This window comes from Scophthalmus maximus, chromosome 5 (genome assembly GCF_022379125.1).
Source record: "Scophthalmus maximus strain ysfricsl-2021 chromosome 5, ASM2237912v1, whole genome shotgun sequence".
In the NCBI taxonomy this organism is placed as follows: domain Eukaryota; kingdom Metazoa; phylum Chordata; class Actinopteri; order Pleuronectiformes; family Scophthalmidae; genus Scophthalmus; species Scophthalmus maximus.
The window spans coordinates 17,036,303-17,055,129 of NC_061519.1; the positions used below are offsets into that span (position 1 = coordinate 17,036,303).

An 18,827-nucleotide genomic window follows, 5' to 3' on the forward strand; every position below is an offset into this window, starting at 1 on the left:
ACTAGAACATTTGTGAATAAGTGAACTCAACTTGTTCTGAAGCTGCAGTTAGTTCAATCTCAACACAAACCAGCCCACCTCACAACCTCGCTATTGATGTTAGCCCGAGTTCCGTCAGTGAAAGCTTCTAGCACTGCAATAACCTGCAGTTTATGTAAGTGGCCTTACATCTGGATCCGGGTGGGCCTGAGAGACGCCCTGTCTTGCTAGTGTTGGCATTTTTGAAACGATACAAACAGATTACACAACAGTATTTGTACCATTATTGTGACTCAATGAGTTATATTCCTTATGCCAGCAGTAAACGCCTCTGAATAAGTGGTGCTGCGGGGGAAAAAAGAGAGCACAAAATATACATCTCTCTGTGACGAGACCCATGAGATCCGTGGGAGTCCCCCAGTTGCACAAACCTATAACTAGGTCTTTTAAGCAAACTTCAAAGTACATTTATGCATTCCTGTGTGCATCCTCACTAAAAGCACCCATGACAGGTAGATTTTATTTAAGTAAAGCCATAATTTCACTCTGTTAGCTGTAAAAGTAAAAGCCAGGCTGTGTCAGGACTAACCAACAAAAGCTTGATTGCGAAACAATCAGCAGCAGTAGATGCAGTAGAAGTGTAGTTTGAAGTGACACGGCTGTAATGAGTTTTCTAGTACATCACAAATGATGATGACAGCGGTAACTGGTGATGCATTAACAACACACGGTGAACATTAATTAAAGGCGATAATGGTTTACCTAAATCTTTGTGGACATGTACAGCCAAGCTGTAGATGGTAGTTCCCTTCTAAAAGCCTAACTTTACATTTAACATGGCAAACTTCTGATTCCTAGAATTTAAAATATACTATTTTATCCCATTTATGAGGGAATATTACATTACTTATAATGTGGTTTCAGCCAAAGCGCCGTAGCATTTTATTAGGTAATTATTTAAACCAACATAGGTTTGTGTGACGCACTTGTCAGAAATATCAAAAATGCCCATTTTTTGTTTCTCTCATTCATAAACTGCAAACAGTGTGACAGTATATAAAGCAAATTAAAGCATCCTTGGAGTTGAAATTGTAAATGGTTCTAACTAGATAAAGAGAGTCCCTTAACAGTTAAGCAGTAAAGCAAGTAATTGCTTTTTCATGGACTCAGATTTTGAATTTCTATCATGTGGTGAGACTTAAGAAAAATAAAAAAAAATCCAATCACACGGATGGCAATTAAACTCTTCGGCGAACTTCTGACATGGTTCAGTTCTAAGGTAATCACATAAGTTGCTGTGATCCATACTTAATTTCCTCTCAGGACATCGATGATGTTTTCTGTATGTAGGTTAGCTAAAGTTTCTGTTAAAGCCATGTACGTGTGACATGTACTGCAGCTCTGTGTTGTTAAAAAGACGCCGTTGCAGTTCAGATTGAATGCCATAGGTCTGCATGTAGTACACCTCACATCTCCCCTTCCACTCTTTTCAGTCCACACCAGGTTAATGTAAACAAGATAGGTGTTCACATACAGAGAGACTAACACAGCACATTGTAAGAATCCTCATTTTCCTATTTTGGATCTTCTTTCAATTTCTCTCTCCCTTGCCTCCGTCCTTAGAACTGAGATGCTCAAACTGGTTAGCGCTGTCGCCTCACAGCATGAAGGAGTTTGCATGTTCTCCCCGTGTCTGCGTGGGTTCTCTCCGGGTTTTCCAGCTTCCTCCCACAGTCCAAAGACATGCAGATTAGGGTTAGGTTGATTGGATACTCTGACTGACCGTATGAATGTGCATGTGAATGGTTGTTTGTGTCTGTATGTTGGCCCTGTGATGGGTTGGCAACCTGGCCTGGGTGCACCACGCCAGCCAATGCTTAAATGATTTAATGTTTGGTTTGATATGTTTAATGTGGTTGACTTAATACCATATGTACCATTTATATTTGTTACCTACATGTAAGTTGATGATTTAAAGTGTATGAACACAGAATTATTTCTCTGATGTAAAGCAGTGTGATGGTCTGTCAAACACAGGGACGTTGAGCGGCCTGTTATTTAAATGTTTAGGTCGTAAGGAAAATGATGTCCAGTCTGTGAGGACGCAGCAGAGCCAAATACAGACACGATCCAAGCAATGCTTTTGATTTTACTGCTGCTTCCATTTCGGAGTCAGAGTTGCCCTGAAACCGCTTCCATGCCGTGGCCTGTCCAACAGCAGGAGCAGATTGCATTACTGGACTGGTCACAGCGAATGGTTGCTGCTAACAAGTTGTTGCTCTACTCTGACCCCTGTTTCTGAGTACATGTGTGTAGGGGCTTGTGTGTCCATGTGCTTGTGTGTCTGTGTGTGGTACGCCTGTGTGCGTGACCCAGAGTGACTTGTTTCCAATAAGGAAATGAAATCCATTGTGGGATTTTTTTTTTCTCTCCACCTCAGCGAACCATTTTCTTTTATTACTTCACCTGCACTTCCTTGAGCCACTGGGTGTGCACCCACGCCGCAGCCAACTCCCAGACAAGCATCGGCAGCATCTATCTTGTGGACAGAAGTGCTGAGTGGCTATTACTTCTCAGCAGACCACATAAAAAACACAGCAATTAAATGCTATTGGGCCATTCGACTTTGTCTTCTTAAGAGGAAAAAAGCAGGAGTGAGTGAGGCAAGAAAGGCACAAAAGAGTAAGTGTGAAGGCGAGGAAAAGAGAGACCTCAACTGATGCTGCTTAGCAGAGAGAAAGATCTTTATGTCCATGGTTTGAAATGGAGACGGAGGAATTAAAGAGTGTGAAAGTAGCTGTGAAATTAGAGCTGATGAAATGCATTTCAATGGTGTTCTCAAAGGGACATGAGGGAGCTCTTTCACTTAAGTACAATGGAGAGTCGAAGCAGATCGTGTGTGAGTTATAGTGAGGTCTCTACTTTTAAACAGATCTGGAGTTAAAGGGATTCTGACAGAGCCGCATTGTTTCTCTGCCCTCCAGATTCAGGCTTCAATCATTGTTTCAATCATTGGCCAGTGCCAATGCACACTGCCGATGCACCTGCAGATTTACAATACATTTCTGACCATCTGTGCATTATGTGTGGCGCCTTTACTTCTGGTGACACATTTATAATCTCCAGAGGCTACAAATGAACTGAGAGTTGTTCTTTGTTTTTTTCAAACCAAAAGTGTACGCAAAGATAATATTATAGTTGCTGTCAACACGGATTAGAACTGATGTTGGCCAGCTACTCGTGAGGCTCCTGTGGGGAATTCTAAAATGTGTTCAATGTCCCTGACAACATTTTCTTTTCCAGTTAAGTAAACTCATGGTTCCAAAATGTGTTACCTGATTGACATTTTTAGTAGTAGTAGTCAAAAATTATGGACCCACTGTAAATAAATATATGTAATTGTAGTTACATATATTTAAGTTACACCTAATTTCACATCACCGCAATGCAAAATCCCAGAAAAAGCTTCTTCACTGCAAACCAGCCCAGTCAGACAACGGAAATCTAAATGTAGTATGCAACACCTCACTCTTCTTCCTTCAATCTACAGAATACATCGACTCCACCATTAAGTGTAGAAGTAGATAAATTGATTACAGTGACGGAGTCAAACAGGTCAATTGAACTAGTTTTATTATTTTTATTATAATCTACAGACTACGGTTATGCATGTCTTTGGACTGTGGGACAAAGCTGGAAGACCCAGAGAAAAAAAACATGCAGGCACAGGGAGAACATCCAACTAAGAAGCACACAAAAAATGACCCCATCAGACAGAAAGGTTCGAAGCAGGTTCCCTGTTACTGTGAGAAAACGGTGCAGGTTTGAACAAAAAAGAACCTAAACACCGGCACACAGCCCCTTTCTCTTCTTTCAGCACTGATGAAAAGCCACACCAATGGCAATCCATACTTGTCTTCGCCATCAATCGCTTACGTTGGCAGACTGTAATCCTTCCTTTGACACTTCTCCACCACAGGCTCGGACACACTCCTGGTTCCTGTAGCCCACACTGTCTCCATTGCACCCTTCTGGTGGGGATATTGCCACAGACATCAGATTGAAAACTCAACTGCCATTGAAGGTCTTAACCAGCATTGTGTGAACATGTTTGGAAACTGGGTGAATGTAACAAACATTCATTTAAATGTAAAAATCCTGCACTCCAGCTTCAAGCAAACTTCTGTTTTTCACTGTGTGATGTAGTGACGGCACTATTGCCAGAGCTACGTTCAATCCTACTACCTACTGTTGTTGCCGCAACATTGTAGGACTGTTCCCATTCATCACAGTCTGTCTTTGTACGTTGCAGACAATTCAAAATAAAACTCTGGGTGATCAGGATGGGGGCTGTAGGTACACAGCACTGCAAAAGCATGACGAGCAGTGAAACACTGAAACGTACAAATGGCTGCCTGTCTCATTACCAAGCAAATCACATTAGATTACCACAGTCTAATACAGATGCTGCGCTACGCTGGGCCTCTCTCTTGTAATCAGTCTTTCTATACATCTTTCTCTGTCTCTTGATGTGTCCGTTGCATTCTTTGTTTGCCAATATCTCACTAGCTTTCTCTCTTCTTGCCCTTCTTTTCTCTTCTTCTTATTTTGCCTGTCTCTACTCTCCTTCTTCTATACTGTCTCTCTTACCCCATTTACACCTGGCATGAAAATGGGTTTTGGGTGATCGGGCTGCAATCCAATAATGTTTGACCCGAAAAGTACACATTAGTCACACATTGTGACCACAGTGGACACAAGTGTTAATGCAACTGTGTTGTAAATCAAGATACAATGACTACTTGAGCGGAAATAATAATCACATGTCACTGTTCCGAACCAGTGAAGTAGCAGGTAGGCAGCCATTAGCCAGTAAGACAGGAGCAGTCCTCTCCTCCGCCCTCGTGTTATTCAAGACACCTGTGCATGGAGTGAAGAATAGAACATTTGCAAAAGCAATGATGCAGATTCAAAGATGCATCATATTCATCGTGTATTCTGTATTTTTGTTTGTTTGTTTGTTTGTTAGATTTTTTAGACCTGAACAAATACCAGGAGGAAGTGATGTGAACTGGAGTGAACCGATCACAATCAAACGAATCGGCACAGGAGACACATTTATACCAGGAGTAAATGTGATCAGGTTAAAATCACATGCGGATCAAATCTGGAACAAGAAACAGATTTTAATGGGAGAAATGCTGTTTCTCTCTCTGACTGAGTCTCTGTCTGTGTCCTTTTCCTTTTCCTCGTCCGCTGTGCTGACCAGGCAGATATTCAGGAGCAAGAGTTAAGAACAATGACAAGTAAATCCCCATTAACTGAGGCCATTCGCTGAAACGCCCAGCTGTGAGACCACAGTAGAGCAGGTGAGAAGCTACGACAGTCAGGAGAGGAGTTAGCACATTCACTCATTCTGGACAGAATCATTTTTGTGATTTGTTTTTAATTCTCAGTTAGATTTCATTTGTTTAAGACTTAGGTATTATTGGACAACCAACAGAAAAAGCGTTTTGTCCACAGGGAACTGACAGATTTTCATTTGTAGCACCCACAGCACAGTTAGTGTGACTTAAATGTGCTTTGGGATCACAGCACTAAACCAAATGGCCAGTCGGCTGGCAAGCGCGGAGCCCGCTGTGAACCTCAGTGGAAATACTGTACCTGTCACGTCACAAAGTTAATGTGGAAAAATCAAGTGACTGGAACCAATAACCTGACTGCTGTCAAGCTGGTCCAGAACATACTCTAATGGAGCCCTCAGGATCAAAACACATCAAACACTGTTTGTGATTCACATAATCAGGATCGTGGAATTTGTTTCTGAAAAATGCCAATGTCATACATGGGAGATCAGATGTAAAGAGAGTGCAGCTGCTTGCAAATTCAAATTAATTCACTCTTTTTGCACGCAGCTCGGAGTGTACAAATATAAAAAAAAAAAAGTTCAGTATGAAAATCAATTCCATTTGTTGAACGAGCAAGTTATTCAGCCCCAACGCTAACTTTGCACTCTTTACAACTCGACACACCGTCATCTCAGCGTCTGTAATGTGAGCAAAATTCACGAGAAGATGATGAAATGTGTACACAACTGTGGCATCACCGCAAATTTTGTAACAAAAATATTGAAGGGGACTAGCTGATTAATTGTGGCACTGTTTCTGACCTTCTGACATAGTGATCCGTTCCGACCACAGGAGGAAAGTCTTGTGATTTTATCCAATGAGAACAAACAGTTTGCCAATAGCCCCCGGCTATCTCGATGTGCAAATAAGCAAAGTGTTTCCCCTGGCTGGATCGATGTGTCTTGATTAGGTTGCTCGGGCCAAAAAAGAATGCAGTGACTTTCCTATTCGTCAGCCACGCGGACCTATTTGCATTTAATACATGCACAAATAATTGTGCGCTCACACACACACATACACACACACACACATGCATAAATGCAAACTGATGTTGATGTCACAGACATCACAGACACACCGGCCTCATCCGTCCTATGGTATTTAGCACAAACGTCAAATAGTGTAGAGCGCTGCTAAAAATCAATGGGCATTTGCAACAATCAATGGCCGGGTTCCCATGAGAAGTAATTAGAAAGGCAAACATGCAGCGCTGCCTCTTTCCCTCTCCCAGCCTATCACTGAGTCCCAAACGGAGAGCGTCTTCACCGCAGGGTGAAAACAGAGTTTAATACAGCAGGGATGTATCTAAGTAAGGATTACATATATACATGAGTTTATGCAATGAATTGTTGTTGACACACTATGAAAATGAATGGAAAGATGGATATGTATTAAAGAGGGACAATGCTGAGGCTCTCTTGTGAAGGAACAAGAGAAGCTTTCTATCACGACTTGGTTGTTAAACTCAAACTCTTAATCCATTAATACAACTGTTATTTTAAGAGACATGATCACTTAATGACTTGGTTTGGTTTGGCCTGGCTCCCAGCATGTTATTCAATCCACTGTTATTAAAGGGCCAGCGACTCCTGAGTGAAACCTTAAGTCCTCCATATCTTTTAAACCTTTCATAAAATTAAGCCATTCATGTTTTATATGTCAAATCTTCGAGGCTTTTGTATTTCATTTTTTATCAGCACATTATTCTGACAAACCCAGTAAAAGCCAGTATAGAAAATGGATGGAGGGATTTTTATTGCATCCTGTTCTCACCCTTTGAATGATCATGTAGCCTCATTTTAACAATTAGTCTGTAGCATGTAGATTTCTGAGTAACACTAATAACAAGAATGCTGACAAACAGGAAAGGTTTCTACATCTGTAAATATCTGAAATAAGAAAGTACTGGTGACTTTATTTGTCCTATAGATTAATTTTATCAGTCACTACATCTCATTTATGGATCTCTGCAATATCGTCTTGTCTAGCTATCTCCCAATAAAACTTGCATCATATCCTCTGACCAACAATGCACATACTTTTATCTACCATACAAATCTATCAACCTATGCTCGAGTGTATTGCTGTACAATAGATAATACAGAGAAAATTCAGAGATAGACTCGCTTAAATCCAATCAACCAGAAAAGTACACTGCATGGCAAATACAGCAGTGTGGAATTGCCTTTACACTTCATACTTGTTTTGCTAATTTTTGACAACTCTGAGACGGCTTGTCTTCCTTGGGCCATCTCTGCAGCTAACGAGACGGCTCTACGTGTTTATTCTATTCCAGGGGGGGGGGGGGGGGAACAGATGGGTGTAAGATCCTTGGATTAAACCATGACTTCTACATCTTATCAAAATCAGTGCGATGAAACCTGAGAGATGTGGAGTTGACAAACAAGTCAAGAAACTGAGCAGACTGTACAAAAAAGGATCTAATTTCTTGACTCAAAATAATTGGACTGTGTGCCCTGTTAATTGCTGAATTGTAGCTTGGCACACACTTACACACACACACAACACGCCTCTTAAACTGCTGCAGAAGTTGAAAGTTAATGCATCACTTTGCTGGGGTGAGTTACGCAGTAAACCCGCTGCAAGAGCAGTAATGGCGCCTCTAGATCATTGAGATATGTAGCAGGCAGTCATGGTTCCTATGTGCACCGCCGCTAACTTGGCTAAAGGAGGTGTCCAGGGATGCATATAGAGAGCAAATGGGCCTCGTCTAGCCAGGCTTCAGACAGAGACCCAAGCAGTGATACAGTAATACCACAGACTTTCAGGAGACGTTAAAGTCCAACACAAAGAAGGCGCAGCGGCCTCAATCAAAGAATCATTATTATGTGCATTGAAAAGCAAACAGGAGGATTTTGTTTTCATGTTTCACAGTCACGTCAGGTAGCACGCTGAATCGCTTTCCATTGTGTGCTGTATGAATATATTTTAGAAATTTGCACTTAATTGAAGAAAGCTGAAAACATGCACTCACACACCCACACACATGCACAAACACACACACACACACACACACACACTTATACTTGCATCTTTGTGAGGACACTCACTGACAATGCATTCCCCATCATCTCAACCTAACCATCACAAATAAATGCCTAACCACAGCTCTTACGCTAATCCTAATCCTGGAGTCTCAATCCCTGATCAGCCCTTCCAAGTCGTAAGGAGCAGCCAACATGTCCTCAATCCAAGAGGTCAAATATTCAAACTGGTCCTCAGAAAGATAGACATACAAGACAAAGGTATGAGGTGGCATGCATCTGAAGTTGCACCTCACCTTGAGAGCTCCCGCCGACAGTTGGTTGTTTTCGCCTTGGTCCTCTGGGCTGCAACTGTCAACAGGAGAGAAAGGAGGCGGTAGATTTTAAGTCTCACGTGTCTGTTTGGACTCGGACACGAGACTCGAAGCACAATCAACTTCTAATAAAGGTGATTAATTAGGTCTTGAAAATACAGAGACAGCTCTCTGCCTATTAATCACAGGATGCTACAGTATGTCCTACCCCCCCTGTCAAATAAAACTGCACAACAATAAAACGTATAATATTTTAAGCTTCTCTTGATCGTATGTTTCAATGTTCTGCACCTGGGACTCAACTCACTTATTATAAAGCTGCCGTACTGACATCTGTTCCATTCAAATAATCATACCCACTTAATTTTTCGAAAAAACCTAATCATGCTCTGCAGTTCTATCGCTCTTAAGTAATATCGTTCTGTTACTTTGCAGTGCACCTGAGAAAATTATCATTCATGATGGTTTTGAAGGACACTAGGAACGAAGCTCATTTTACACTTGAGACATGAGCCACCATTTGATATACACGCTTGATAGAGGCAGTGTGTGTGTGTGTGTGTGTGTGTGTGTTTGTGCGTAGGGTCAAGTGTCACAGAACTTGACCTTTCCTATTGCATAAGGCACTCGTCTCATGAGCTCATAACCTTACGAGGCTACCATATTTTTCCAGCACTTGTACTTAACAATCAGCGCCTGGGTTAAGTTCAAGTGTTTGTCTTTGCAGGAACATTAAGCACACACACACATGCCCTGCCCTCGGTATCCTGATTGAAGCTCCTCACATTGACAGAGAAAACCTGACAAATCCAGGTTGTGTTCAGAATATAACCTTAAGTTTAATGGTGCACTTGTTTACGAATTTATCTTTGCCTCAGTGTGTTTACAACATCAGACTTGAGTCTGAATTAAACATTTATCTTTTTTTTCAAATGTAAAAACACAGCAGTAGAAGCAAACACACAAATAAACAAGCTGCAACTGAAATTAATATTCACAAGGACAAAGAGAAAGAGAGAGAGAGAGAGAGAGAAAGAGAGAGAGAGAGAGAGAGAGAGAGAGAGACCGCATCCTCTGTGGTGCTTTAGGAAAGTTTGATTTCACATTAAAGTTAATAAAAACAAATACAGTGATTTAACATTCTAGGTCAGCAAGATGGGATAGATTTTAGCTTGCTTCTGTGCCAAATGGCTGGCTTCAAATTAGAAAACAAAGAATAGCAATGCAACACAGAAGGAGCTCCATATTGAGCGAGCACATCTGATTTACCTAACGCTAAATTCTCACCAGAAGACGGGTAGGCGAAAATATCCAAGAAAAAAGAATGAAATGAAACTGCTGAAAAGAAACCAGAGTCGAGGACACAGGCTCTTATTGTTTGGGGGAAAAAGTACAGTTTTGAGAGTCCTTGCTGCACTGAGATGTCCCGTTGAGTGACAGCTCACAGTCTGTGTTGACAAAGCCAAGTTTAATCAGCTGAAAACGAGCCTTTGGAAAATTAGACTTTTGGAAAACAACCAGGCCCCAACTCAAGCAGAGGGATGGAACCACAGAATCCAAATTGTGAGGATTTTAATGGGACCTCTGAAAGACTTTATGTTTACATATATTTTTTTCTTTTAAGAATCAAGGTGTTCTTTTTGTATTTATTTAAGAATATATCAGGAGCCATCCACCGTTCTTCTGCATTCAAGATGACACGGTCACCAGGAAATCTGTGCGTATCCCGTCTCTTTGTTTTGTTTGATGATAAAAGATCCAAAAAAGCCTTTAAATGACTCCGGGAGAAAAATAATTAAATAAGGGAATTTACAGATGGTGATTATAAATTATGAATTCCATTACACAGAGAGAGGGGGGATATCTGACAGTGCTGACATGCATCCAGTCACATCTGCTGTCGCAGCAGACAGTGCCTTTGGTGAGCAAGTGGTGGCGTGTGTGTGGTTCGTGGGGATTCATATTTTCACAGCATTCAATTCATCATGTCATTCATTCCTGGGGACGTTCAACCGGCTTGGGGGAGGGAGAGACACAACAAGGGAGATGAGATAAGCCTAAGAGTGTGGGAGGTGAGACAGAGACGAAAAGCAAAAAAGAAAAAGATGGTTAGTTGATTTCTCACACCATCCGAATCCCTTAAAACAAAACGACCGCAGTGACACGCCCGCTCCCAGAATCAGAGCACAGGCCTCCTTTGGCTCCTCAACGCCGTTACAAACCTGGCACAGGGAGAAGACAGCAGCAGCTGCATGCACCACATTTTACACATGTACTTTGTGTGTTTGATAGCTGCCAGGACTGCTCTAAAGGCCGGCCCTGCTCATCCACAATGTTACGGCTTGTTAGGGGGAAAGGGAAGCAACATAAAACAATGTGCGTGGTCACATTAAGTTATTCATTCCCATATAGGTCGGGTGATTGACACAAACAACCAACCGTGAAGGAAAGGCTGCTCAGTTTTAACCAAAGAAAAAAGAGTTGAATTAGAGTGACTTAGAAGTAATTTTTTCAAAAAAGGGTCCCTGCAGTTGAGATTGAATATATAATAATATATATATAGCAAAATGCGTCTGTGCATAAGGGCGTTCACAATGACAAGTATGGCAACTATAAGTCATAACACTACAAGTGCACAGATGGAACACTGAAAACAGTCAAAAATTCTCACACTCAATGGTCGCCATTTTGGCTACATGGCTGAATTAGAGGCACCACCCATGTATTTTTCAAACTTGTGAAAAATGCAACCGAGGAAGGCGGACACGTTGTCGGTGCAGATGGCATCGTAATTTCCACGGCACGTAAAACAGTGGGCACAGACAAGGAAGCGAAATGTTCATTTGTTGAAGGCAATTGAGCAAAGCAGCCAATGACCGTGATTGAATTGAGACTACACTGTGTACAAAATGTGAGAGCAATGACTCAAGCATCTGATTCGAGACCCAGCAACATGCTCACACTCAACTAAATATTACAAAAGTTTAGTTTCTCTGGCGAATGGATTCATTACTGTTGTTACCCTCATCATCATTCACGCAGAAGTGCACTGGCACAGGGATGTAATTGCCAAATCTGAGAGGGAACAGACTGCAAATGACACAGCTTTTAATTCAATGGCAAGTAATGAGTATCATATTACTTTTTTGTCATGAATAGGCCCGACACAGACTGTGTGAGAGGGAGGTGTCACAGCTTATCTTCTGATGCAGTCAGAAGTTTAAAAAGAATACGCTGCTGATTATGCTGCAGAGCGGCCACTTTGAGCCCTTTAAAGTCAATGAAAGATCGACCGTGTGTTTTCTGCACATCATTTTCAACTGTTTCACCATTTGAAATATTTTAAATGCTAATAAATTTACAGATTTACAGATTTTTTTGAGTGAGGCAAACGCACCTCTTAAGCCTCACACAATGCCATCCCTGATTATTTTAGTTCCATTTATTTTTATCTTTCACCTTTCTTACTTGTTAGGTCATCCCTTCTCCCCCCCCCCCCCCCCATCCCACTATCTCTCACTAAGATAACATAGTGCAGACGAAATGTCACAGGAGCTAAAAGTATTGCATTATGCATATTTCCCCGGCCAGCTCAAGACCTTCTGTCAGACGACAAACTTCTCAGCTATTTGTCCTCATTACCGAACAGCCTCCGACTGCCCACCTTTCCCCCCCCCCCCCACCCGTCCCTCAGGGGGCTCTTTTCCACCCCTTCCTGGCATGAGTTATTTCTAACGACCATCCCTTTGCGCCCTTTCGGCCCGGGCCGCCTATGCTTTAAACTAAGCTAGACTAGTAAATCTGCCAGCTTTAATTAAAATGGCTTCTTTTGTCGAGATTTCTATTGCTCCATCCTCTTATGTCCCTGAAGACATAATGGTGCTGGGAACTTCCCTCTGCAGAGCGGACTCAAAAGGACTGACCCTTGGAAAAAAAAAAATGGAGGCGTGCTGCAATATTTTATGATAGTTTGCAAGAAATAAGTCACAGCTCATCATGTCTCTCTATGTTCTTGCTTCGACCTGGATTCCTTAGTGATACGATGATTATGGAGTTTGCCGGGACAATAATGATAAGGTAATCTACATTATATACATTAAAATGTGCAAAATAAATCAGTGCCCTAAAAATTGCATTGTGGTTAGCTGCGCTTGGGGCTCTTTTAATTTACAAAAGGATTCCCAGCATGTGGAGTGACTAGTAACGACCTTGTTGTGTTTGAAGGTCAGCCTTTCTTAGGGAAATAACGATTTGTGAAGCCAAATCAATGAGGCTCATTGAAGCCGTTTTCCTACAATATTGTTCAGGGACTAACTTTGGTGCCATTGGTTAGCTGATTTATAGCTTGCATCTGCTCTGGGCTTGCGGTGAATGTAGAGCTGCTCATTACACGAGAACGACGAAGAAGAGAAGAGAAGAGAAGTCTTTAACTGATTTTTTACAATATATCAAATGCACTAAATATGTTGACAAAGCTTATCACTGCATTTTTCTTTAATGTATACTGTATACATAAGAACAGCCAAAATTTGGCTGTGAGGACATTTTGCCACAGTGGTCACAGCCATTATTGCTGGTAACGTCACAGAGACTGACTCAAAATCACTTCCACTATACAACTGCCAAGGGAAGGGTTATGAAATTATGAATTCATTGTTGTCGCTATAAAAAAAATAGCAGCAACAAACAATAATTTTCTTTACAGACAAAATGTACTGCCTATTTTCTTGATTAATCCATCAACAAACAACTAACAAAGCAAAGTTTGCTGTCACTTGAGACAAAGAAAGGCAGAAAAATTATCACATTGCTGGAAATGATATAACATTTTTGGTAACTGCCTGAAAAGTGACTCTTTAATTAATTGATTACTAAAATAGCTGCCTGCTGATGGGAAAGTCGTTTATTCCAATAATTGCTTTGGGTCTACAGTAAATGTGTTTCATGCCATTTGTGTGAGCAGCAAATCTGCCAACCCAGATTGTGGATATAGTGAGAGAGCTGGAACTGTGCTGGCATTTGCTGCTAATTTCACCCAGTGGTCACTTGTGATATTGCAACAAACAAAACGTTAACAAAATATTAACAGGAATTTAAGGTTAAAAGTAGCAAAGTCAGTTTTATTCACGTGACTTTTTCACAAGTCAAAAGGCCGAGTGTGAATGTGTGGTCAGACAGCCACATCTTTGAGTCCATTATGTGCTACGTCCATGTCCCAGATAGAGGACGTCTGTGATGCACATCCTGCGTGAGCCCTAAAAATGTGTAAGCCTGAGAAAATTCCGAGCTGAATTTGCCAAGACAGCAACATACATTGTTATAAATGGGGTACCAGCACTGTAACCAGCTCTTATCTTTCATCCATGTCTTGAACTGCCAAGTGTAGACCTTGTGAAAATATATTTTTTTTTTATTTATTCTTTTGACATCAGATACCTCACTCTCAAGCACTGATTGTAACAATCCCATCAACCATTCTGCTTCCTCTTTGAATCTCTTTCTTCATTCCTTGCTCCTGTCCCGCTCCTATATTGTCTCTCCCCACTTTCTTCCACTCATAAAACACATACAAGCTGCACTAATGCGCCGTCCTCCCTCCTCCTCCGTTCTTGTCTGCTCCTCTCTTATTTCCTCTCCTTTCTTATCTGCACCCCTGAAGGGCTTGTCTGTCTCCTAACCAGCTGAAGCACGGTGTCCACTGGTCTGTGCCTGGCCCCTATTATCAAAGCATGACAAGGAGCCGCAGTGTCAGCCTAATAAACATCCTTTATGGCACCCGCCTGGGTGTGTTTTGAGGGGACTCACCCAGCCACCAAGCAGTGGACCATTGATTTCATGGATGGCACACAGTGCTTACACTTCCACCCGTCTATTATGCAGTGGACAGGCTTCAATTGTTTTGCGATGCACAACCACACTTACGACACTCACACTCCTTGAGGCTTTCCATTTGTGGTTTTAAAGTGAACGGGAGGGAGAATTAAAACCACAGGTCAAGTATGGCAGCACTCCAGGATCCAGGGCATTAAATCACAGACTGCTTTTTTTTTTTTTTTACAGATCTTTTAACCGCTCTTTCGCAGGTCAAGGTCAATAAGGTTTTTCACATTTTCTCTTTCTCTCCCCCTCCAATCTAATTTACTTCTTGTTCTTACAACAGGGAAATGTGAGGAGTGGTGCAGCAGTTGAACAAGCCATTTAATCGCTTACAATAGCAATCAAACATTTTATTTTCCCTGCGGCACTTCAGCCATCCTGAGTAGTTGGCAACATTAACTGTTCCAGGACCACACTGAGAGGGACAGACGGATGAGGAGAATCAAAGAGGAGCAGAGAAAGAGAGTGAGAGAGAATCCACTTATACTCTCAGTATAAGTGGATTCTCACTAGTTCAGCACCACGGACAGTGACATGTCTTGCCTACCAATCATGGAGAAGAACTGGAGCCAGTGAACCAAAATCACAATGTGCCTCTTTAACCTTTGTCCACTGGCATGTTATAATTATTCAAAACAGGTGGGCAGGCATATATGTCATCTTAGCAAGCCTGCAGCCTGGGCTAACACCAAAAGTCCATTAATATCAAATGCAGGTGTGGGAAATGATAAAATATTCATCTAATACTTCACATAGCATGAACTAGACACAGGCTCTTTTGTTTTTTCAAGCCATGAATAAGTCAGTGGATGTTTCCAACATTTGAGACCATTTGTGAAGCTTTTCATCTTTTTTTATTGTTATTATTTTTGACAGTAAAGACATCTCTCGGCTTAAAGCATGATGCATTGTGAGACCAGTGCTTGCTTTTATTGAATGTCCACAGAGCTTGTTTATTGATCCATGATCAGTGATAAACGGGTCACCTTGGTCAGCACAGTTATAGAAACCCGGACGACCAAATACATTCTATATTACTTGGCATTTTTGATAAATGCAACCCGTGAGGAAAGGCAGGGTTCGCTATTTGTTTTACCAACAACCGCTCGGGAACAGGCGACCAGTGGTCACTCTCAGTCTAATGCAGCTTTGATTGTATTTTTATATCTTTTGAACTGGTCGTCTGTCAGGACACAATGCAATCAGCCATGCTGGATAAGCAGCATCACGGGGCTTTGTGAAGCAACAGCAGTAAGGCAGGCAAACCTGGCAACCCGTAAAGCTGTCAGAGCGACCTTCACTTACCCTCAGTATTGATGGTCCAATCATATAGAGATATGAATTAGTGCCTTCAGGGATTTCTTAAAATGGGGCATAATTCTTGGATATGTCTTAAGAAAGAGGAATAAATCATGGTGTGACTTCATGGCATCGCCCAGAGAGCTGGAGAAGATGAATTCCAAAAGCATGTTATCCTCACTCCTCCCAACTGTATAAGAGATTGTGGTCAGAATAGTGATTAGAAGACCGACTTGACCGACATCAAATGCTGAACAACTAAAAAGTGAATATAATTCTCCCTCTCTCCCAACAACAAATGCAAAATTTGGATATCATACAATGTTGTTGAATTACTGGTCAGCATCTCAGGCATTCATCTTACACATCCCAGGGCTCTGCTAACAATTTGGGCTACCCTGCAGAGAAAAGCACAACAACAGCCTTACACAATGTGTCACAGCCGCTTTTCTGCTTTCAGACCACAGAGTTATCATTTAGCCCCCTGGACACTTCCTGTAAATATGATTAAAATCAAGACAGAATCTGAGAAAATTCAAACACAAACATTAAAACATAATAAAATCAAAAACCAAACACTTTTTCACTACAAGGTCATTTTGCTTTAGATTTTCTGTGCTACACTATGTGAAAGCACTATAAAAACCCTGCCAGTGGCTCCGTTCTCTCCCTCTTTGTTCGGCTTTTATATTCACCGTATTTAGCTGTTCCCACTATAAATAGACGTCAGTGTCCATTACTGTTTCTGGAGTCCTAAAAGGCACTGTTGTATTTTCCAAGCTCCCTCTGCCCATCACTATCTGTGCTTTCAGACAGTGAATGCAACCTTCAAACTATTATTTTCATTATTACATAATTTTGAGTTCCTTGTGTACAGTCGCCATCACAAATGAGTTCAAGGAACGCCGTTTTCTTTGGAAAAGGGTGGGCAGTAGGCAATTTGTATTGAGCACATTCAAAGCCACCATTGTCTTTGTAGCCAAAAATGAGTCAAAGGGCAGCTACAGTCCAGTGGTACAATTATTCGTTATCATCAATTCAATCACAAAACACCAGAGCAGAGGTTGTCTCTATTGATTTCCTTCAAAGAAAATGGAACCAATGTAATTTGTCATTCCACAACCAACAGATATTGGTTAATTTTGTTGGTTAGTTAATACTTTGACTAACTGTTAATCTGATTTTTAGATTAGACTAAACATATAAAAAGAACTGAAACACCCTGTTTTAGAAATGGTGCATTGCATGAACAATGGACCAAAGAACAGCGGAAGAGTAATATATGTAAAATGCTAGCAAAATCAAAAACTCAACTGATATTTTGAGTGTTACATTTGTATAAAATTTATTTTTAAGAAGTGAGAGTGACTTTTTGGTTATTCATTTTAGCATTATGTAGGGAAGCAATGGGCCTGCATGGCACACTCACACTCACAAACCATTTGATTCTTCTCCTGCCCGGCGAGGATCTCGCAAAACTCATATTAGGAGCTTTCATTCCCAAATATAAAAGCAAAGATCACGTAAAGTCAGCAACGGACTTACATTGTGGTGTTTGTTGTGTGGCTACAATGGTGCAGGGAACATTAGTCCTGTAATTGAATCATTCTGAATATGTGATGCATTATCTATTGTTAGGCACACGGACTGAATACAAATAGCCAAATAAAACATGGAAGACAGAAACAAGATAAATACATTACTTGTTACGACAAAAATTGCACGCACGCACGCACGGACGCACACACACAAATACACACAAAAACGCACAAATAATCATCAAGTAAATGTCTTGTTTCCGGTGGATGTGTGTTTTGACAGTGTGACAGTTTGTTAATCACAGTGATGGGGCTGGGTATTTGGATTTAACTGAAATGCATAATAAATGATGCATCTTCTCTCCAACCCACCAGCACCCCTACCTGGGGCTTAAATGCATGTCTATCATGAGCACACACACACACACACACACACAAACACACACACACACACACACACAAACACACACTTAGATGCACATGCAACGCACACTGTCCCACTGAGCCTGCGTGAGCACAGAGGTGCTTGCTCGCTTATCAACTCAAAGATGAAACACAGCATTGCTGTCAAGAGGCAGCGCAGCACAGTTGGCGGGTACCACGGTGCATCACCTGAATGCTGGACAGGTTTTATCATTTCTGCCAGATATACAGTAGCAACTGAGGACTTCATCTATGTTTAATGAGACAAAAATATTTCTTTCATTTATTGCATGTCCTGTGAAGTCCAGATGTGCTCTTCAGCTTGTTACTTCACCTTTTTTAACCTCTCTGCCACGAACAGACAGCACTGATCCCCCCCCCGTGAGATTTCCTATCACAGCCAAGGAGCCCCTAACTGTCAACAGACAGTTTTATTGGCTGTGTGGTAAAGGCGAAGCTCTTAAAATTAACTGGTCCTCTATAGACATATAGATATGTGACTTTATCTGGACTCATCTGTAAATACAGAGTCACTAGAGAGAAAAAAATATGTTTTTCATTGATGGCTATAAAAGTTACAGTGTGGTGACACAGTAAATGACCAAAACAATTTTTATTAATCCTTTTGCAATTGACAAACTTCAATAAGTTGGAAGTTATGACAAAAACGTGATTCAAATTAATTAAAATCAAACACATAAGTGACAGTGACAATGACTAAATATTTTCCTTGAACTACATACTTTCATTGATAGACAAGAAACTTGTCAGAAGTTCTTTTATTTTCTTTCTTTCTTTCTTTTTTTTTAAGTGTTCCCATCTGTAACGGTTGAGTCATCACTGACCAGTCAGCTGTTTGAAACGAGTCCCTGATGTATATCCGCTTTATATTTACAAACGCTTGATGACTGGCCCTTTTGACATTGTTCAACTACAGTTTCATTAATCTGAACTGTCAATTTTACTGATTGACAGGATGATTAA

At 41.2% G+C, this 18,827-nt stretch overlaps 1 protein-coding gene across 5 annotated transcripts in view; it reads right to left on the reverse strand.

Moving 5' to 3' along the window:
- tnr (tenascin R (restrictin, janusin)) overlaps positions 1 to 18,827 on the reverse strand; it is a 147,459-nt gene that overhangs the window by 92,621 nt on the left and 36,011 nt on the right. For 4 of the 5 annotated variants that reach the window (XM_035635289.2, XM_035635288.2, XM_035635290.2 and 1 more), the window contains exon 3: positions 8,689 to 8,743. The exons of the other annotated variant lie outside the window; for it this stretch is intronic. The gene's annotated coding sequence lies outside the window, so the exon portion shown is untranslated. The remainder of the gene's footprint in view (positions 1 to 8,688; positions 8,744 to 18,827) is intronic. 5 annotated transcript variants of the gene reach the window in all.